This window comes from Cibotium barometz, chromosome 23, assembly GCF_041138505.1.
Source record: "Cibotium barometz isolate CiBa-2024 chromosome 23, ASM4113850v1, whole genome shotgun sequence".
Taxonomy (NCBI): Eukaryota; Viridiplantae; Streptophyta; class Polypodiopsida; order Cyatheales; family Cibotiaceae; genus Cibotium; species Cibotium barometz.
The window spans coordinates 39,857,330-39,864,442 of record NC_141068.1 but is presented as its reverse complement, the minus strand read 5'-3'; positions in this window follow the sequence as shown (position 1 = coordinate 39,864,442).

Sequence of the window (7,113 nt, the reverse complement as noted above, 5' to 3'; positions counted from 1 at the left end):
GCATTCACAAAATCAAAGAATAAAGGAGTAACTCAATTATATGGTCTAAAATCACAAGATGTTACAGATATGTTCAATTTGCTTATGTAAACTTCATGATGGCCTTGAATTATAATTACATAACATTTATTTCAATGTTTTATGCTACATAATTCATTCTTCCCATAGTCATTAGTGGGTGTGGAGATCAAAAGTACACAAGGTCGTGTACAAAATGGGAGCAGTGGTGAGGTATGAAAAAGTAAAATTCCAACATGGCTATATTTTATTGTTGCGCTAGTTTGTAAGATTAGTTGTAGTAATTAAATGGACTTAACTTCATCTAAGGTACATACATTCTAAGGAGATCCATCCATCCACTATTGATGTAGCCCAAGTAATGGTAACAAAGGAAGTGTGCATGATAGAGGAAAACTTCCCAAGAACTATCCTCAACACTAGTCAATTATATCTTGCAATACCCTTCATAGATGAAGTATTGGTGTGTGGTGTTATGTATGCTCGATGGTTGTTCTTCTTTGAAACACATTTGTGCTACCTCACTATTGTGAACAAGTAAATTCTAATCAAAATCTTATACTATATCATACTTATGCATGTTTAATTTACACTCTGTGTTTGTTCTTATAAGGTTATGTTTCACGTGAATATAATTGACAAGAAATGTTCGCATGCCATACAAGTCGCTCCTCATTTTTCAAGATAGGATGTTGAAGAGTTCATGGACAAAGTGGCAGTCAAAAATGAACATGTAGAAGGTCAAGTACAAGATGAAGCATGCGAGATACCATCGACTAATTAAGATGAAGGTGTTCCTATCCAAGATGATGAGAAAGTGATTGAATCCAAGCGTAATGATGATGATGATGATGACATCGAGTCTCATTAGGAAGTGAATGGGGTCTTCTTGGGCCCTTTAATTTGCCCAAGCCTAATCAAGGTGATTAAGGAATAGCCAAATGGGGGGTTGCCATGTGGACTGAAATGTTGGGTTTGTAAGAGAGGTGTAAGAGTGGTCAAAGGGTGCACTTTTTCTCCCAAAAAAGGGGGGAGGCAATTTTACAATTTTCGGACCTCCATAACTTCTACATACAAGCTCCGATTTGAGCGGAGATTATAGATCCGTGATCTACGCATCAAGAGATTTCCATAGATATGTTACATGATATGGTTTTGTCCGCTAGATTTTAAATTCCATTTTTCCTCCAAAATTCAAATTCGAATAAAGTAACCGTTTTGAAGCTTCTAATTAGAAAACGTTTCTTCTTAAGAGAAAAGGTTTGACTCCTTAAACTGCCAAATAAAAGGGTCCAAGAAGCCTTCCATTGAGGTCCTAATAATGACTAGGAATGGGATATGTGAGATCCCTGTCCCCCACCGTGCAACGGATTCAGGATGCTAACAGCGGAAGTAGCACATCATGCGTGGGGCAGGGTCCCACACTCGGGGCCTCGTCCATGGATATCCGGACAAGAGACTAATCCGTCGGTTTTTCCAAAACCGAACCCGGAAAAACTTCCTTTACCCGGAAAGCACGGACGATTCCACCAGGATAACTTTTTACTCTAATGTAGTCAAGACCATTACTGATCAAACTGATCTGACTGCACCTATAAAGGTACTCGGTCAGATCAAGGAAGAAACTTGCACTTGGATCATTGGGATCAACGCTTTTTTCCCCATCAAGATGCACAGCCGTTGATTCCTATCCATAGAACAATTACTATCCGGGATTTACTTCATCTATTGTAATAACAGAAATTGAGTCTTGGTTTACGGATCCATCAGTCCAGCCTAACCCCATCCAGTCCCATGGGTTAGCCAACCGCCCAACCACTGTAGTGATGGGATCCAATTAAGAATTTGGTTAGGTTTTGTCTCGGGTACCAAGGAAAAGAGTTCCAAGGCCCCCTAGCCGGAAGTTCATGCAAACATAAAACTAGCCACACCACTTACACACCCAATATGAAATTGCCTTTTTCTTAGCATCAGCTAACTTTAAAACAATCCTTTAATGAAACCATTATGTCCGTGATGACAATCCTCAAAGTCTCTGGTTGAATACTTATTTTGAGTCATTCATTCATCGGTATACTTATAGCATCATTGGCAACCAGAACGCTTAGGGGCCTTTTCCATAGTTCCTAGCTCATAGTAACTGACAATATATTCATATAATAGAATGGAATCTCTGTGGAAGATCAGCAAGATCAACCCACAGATCCATATAAAAGAGCCATGGACTCATCCGTTGATGACCAGCAAGGTCAATCAACCAGATCCATGCCCAGTTTCAGAAAACAACTCTTATTTCTTGTTCCAATATCTTCCACGATGCACATGTGGGTATCTTCGGCGACCCAGAGCCCGAGCACTGTATGGTCAGCACCCTCTAGGATCCTTCGCAGGTGACCTAGCGCTTCACTCATAGGCTGCTTCTTTGGTCCCTCATCCACCGTACCGGAAGCTCACCATTTCAATTGAACCGAAGCTGGTCGGCCGACCTTGCTACGGGAGACGTCCTCCATTGACTCTCCGTCAGCAGCAGTTGCAACTTTATCAATTAGGTCTCCATGACCTTAATCCGTAGACGGTCAAAATGCTTCCCCAGCATTCTTGACATAAAACAGACATTTACAAACAGTCACAAAATACAGTTTCTATATTGAACTCCGTCTTTCCATATTATACCTCCTCAATCCACATTACTTATTCCACATTACATTCATATGTATTCATTCTCATCCCTTTACTCATATCGACGACACATTATTTTCCATACCCATTCACATTCATTATTCTTTTTACTCATCCATGCATACATCCATTTTCACATCCTCACTCATACATCCACATCTACATGCATACATCCATACATACACATCCACATTCACATCCATACATCCACATCCACATGCATACATCCATACATACACATCCACATTCACATCCATACATCCACATCCACATCCATACATCCATACATCCACATCCACATTCACATCCATACATCCACATCCACATTCATACATCCACATCTACATGCATACATCCATACATACTCATCCATTTTTCATACATCCACATCTACATGCACATTCATACATCCTCTTTCCTATATCCACATCTACATGCACATTCACATCCATACATCCACATCCACATTCATACATCCACATCTACATGCATACATCCATACATACACATCCACATTCACATCCATACATCCACATCCACATCCACATCCACATCCTCATTCATACATCCACATCTACATGCATACATCCATACATACACATCCACATTCACATCCATACATCCACATCCACATTTATACATCCACATCTACATTCATACATCCACATCCACATGCATACATCCATACATACACATCCACATTCACATTCACATCCATACATCCACATCCACATCCACATCCACATTCACATCCATACATCCACATCCTCATTCATACATCCACATCTACATGCATACATCCATACATACACATCCACATTCACATCCATACATCCACATCCACATTCATACATCCACATCTACATGCATACATCCATACATACACATCCACATTCACATCCATACATCCATATCCACATCCACATTCACATCCATACATCCACATCCACATCTACATGCATACATCCATACATACACATCCACATTCACATCTATACATCTACATCCACATCCACATTCACACCCATACATCCACATTCACATCCACATCTACATGCATACAACCATACATACACATCCACATTCACATCCATACATCCACATCCACATTCTTATCCATACATCCACATCCACATCTACATGCATACATCCATACGTACCCATCCATATTCAGATCCATATTCTCACCCTATCACATCCCATATACAACATTATAGAGAAGACATAAAGCATAAAAACCATTTTAAAACCATAAAAATCCATAAAATAATTGAAAGAAAGAAGAACCACCAACTTACTAAAATGACTTTGATAGCTTTCCTTTGGCTTGATGGTTTGAGGGTTCAACTCTTGTTTGAACAAGAGTGGCCACCAATCTTTGGAAGAGGGAAATGCCAAAAACTAATGAATTATTAACAAATTCATAGTTCTTGGCTTGGGTGGAGTAGAGTAACAATGCATTAGACATTGTTAAGTTTCAACAAAGGGGAAGGCCTCTATTTATAGGAAAAAGTGAGCTCCTAACTAAACAAACTGATTCTAGAATTTTTCAACTCAGTTTGGTCAATTTTTGACCATTTTTAGGTCAGTTGAGCTAAAGTTTTGCAACTAGACTTGAATTAGGAGAGAGGAGAGATAAAATATCACATTATTTATGAGTTTAAAACTCATTCAAGCATGTGAAATATGCACCTCCTTTAATGGACTCCCCTTCCTTACATATGTGTCAAAATAGAATCATTATACCCAAAATATCTCATATTTTTAATATTGCTCATAGTTTTTTACTAATAAACCTTGTACATTTTCAACTCTTCATCTTATGTGAGCATTTACTCATTTTTGGACACCCAAAATATCTCATATTTTTAATATTGCTCATAGTTTTTTACTAATAAACCTTGTACATTTTCAACTCTTCATCTTATGTGAGCATTTACTCATTTTTGGATACCCAAAATATCTCATATTTTTGATATTACTCATAGTTTCTTACTAATAAACCTTGTACATGGTCAACTCTTCATCTTATGTGAGTATTTACTCATTTTTGGGTATCATCTTTTACAAAATTGGATTTATCTCCTCCCCACACATGGATTGATCTTATTGGTCCATAGGAACCTTAATTGGACCATAATCCAAAAATTTCTGAAAATCTAGACCCTTAGGCTAAGGTCCTTCATACCCATTTCCAATTAATTCCAATTGCACATTGGAAAGTTCTTTTTGAATTTCTGTTTCAGGGAAACTTATTTTAAATAGATGAGTTATTTTTCTATCAAAAAATATTCATAATCTGAATATTCTCTCTCTAGAATATTTTCTCTCTCTATGTCAAAACAGGCAGAGACGAGATCTCTTATATTTCTGAAGAGGGAATTGATTATAGGGGGAAGACGCTGGACATTTTGAGAGGCTGGGGAGGAATCTTACATTCTCTCCCACTTGAAAAACGCGAGATGTCCTCATCTCGCAAACTGGGGGTAATTTCACAAGATGCACGAATATGAGACTAAGAGAAAATTTAATTAAGATTAACCACCAAGAAAAGTCTCAAGAGAGAAAGACTTAAGATAAGAACAAAGATTTGAACTTTATTCACTCTTGGAACATTTACAGCAAGATAGAAGAACTTTTTACAATTCCATAAGCCCGTCCATCATATGGTCACAAAAGCAGCACTCACAAGCTGCACACGTATAAGGTAACTCATCTATGGGAATAATTCGGCTGGTTATTGCAGCACCTATCTCATTGGTATGAGGTGACCTATTAAAAGGACCTCTAAGAGACAAGCCAAAAACGGGATAAAGGCATATCTTCTGGTGAGGAAGAAAACATGCTAGTAAGAAGACCCGCTCAGAAAATCCACCATGCCTTGATCTCATCACGCAGTAGTATCGGGGACCCAAACCCAAAGCTTCAATAACCATAGCCAAGTGGACATTGTTACGGAAGTGCTGTCGCCCCCACGGTGTTACCCTAGTTATGTCTCGACAGGTCCGCTATTTGGTCTGAGCTACAGAAGTTCCCAAGTGAGGGAAAAGTGAGCGCTCATACAGTGCTATAAAATCCTTCTTCACAGACTCGCTTGCGTCTTGAAGGTGAGAAATCATCATGGATAAAACCAATTCTTGTTGCCAAGCCATAAAGGAGATTAGGAAAGAAAGGGAATCGATGGAAGTAAGATTACTGCGAGTGATAAGTAAGAGTTACAACTTATATAAAAGAAGGAACTAGCGTAACCTAGAAGCCAACGGGTATCTTGCCACAGAAGTTTTACCATCTTTTCATGATTTGGGTTTGGCATATATTTCTATAGAAGGTTTAGATGAGATACAATATGAACTTTGAGATGATGAGGTAAAAGAAACTCGTAGGCTAATTCACCTACTTTCTTTGAATTCAGATATGGCCTACAATATCTGGGGGATAACTTCTTATACTTCTCAAGAGATAAAGAACTTCTTTTGGGCCGTACTCGAATGAAGACCAAAACCTTGGTATCCAAAACACCTATTCTCACTTTTGAACTCATTGTTCTGAATCCTTGAAACATGTGGGGCTCCTGAGAGGTATTCTCGGGAAAGGGCCTTCCCTTTTTCTAAACAGAATCTTTCTTTTATTTTAGAGAGGGAATAATTATAAGATCAGAAAGGGAGGTTCTTACTCCTGTATACCTCGAAGGCTGGGGGAGGAATCTTTCTTTTATTTTAGAGAGGGAATAATTATAAGATCAGAAAGGGAGGTTCTTACTCCTGTATACCTCGAAGGCTGGGGGAGGAATCTTACATTCTACCCCACTTAAAAGGCACGAGATGTCCTCATCTCGCAAAGTAGAGGACAACTCTTTTTTTTTTAGATCCAATTTATTTTGGGGTTCCTTATATTCTGGTCAGCCCAACAAAATATAGGGATAAGTATCCCTTATATAGAACTCATCATTAAATAACAATTCATTTAGATCATATCATCCATATTTTTAACACGATAATGGTCCATTAGACAGAAAAATTTCTTTCTAAACATTCCTCCACCACCCACGGAAATTTAAGTTAAGCAATTTCTCAAATTGTCATCCCTTAACTTGATCTACCGTGATAAGAGTTAACAGTAGCAATTTGACAGCACAATCCACTAATCTCATAGTGATTTGCTGAAATCATTATCATCATTCCAGTTATGAATATCATCATAGGGACTTGTCCCATTCATCCTCATTGAGGATTCGTTCAGCTTATTACATTTCAACCAAATTTCAGGGATCAACATTTTTCAATCATCAGAATCCAAATCAACTCATCAATTCTCAAACAGAATTAAAAATCATATCAACCACATTCGAATTCATCAACTGGATAGCATTAATGCTTATAATTTCAAGTTTTAGATTTACTCATATATACTGCCGGT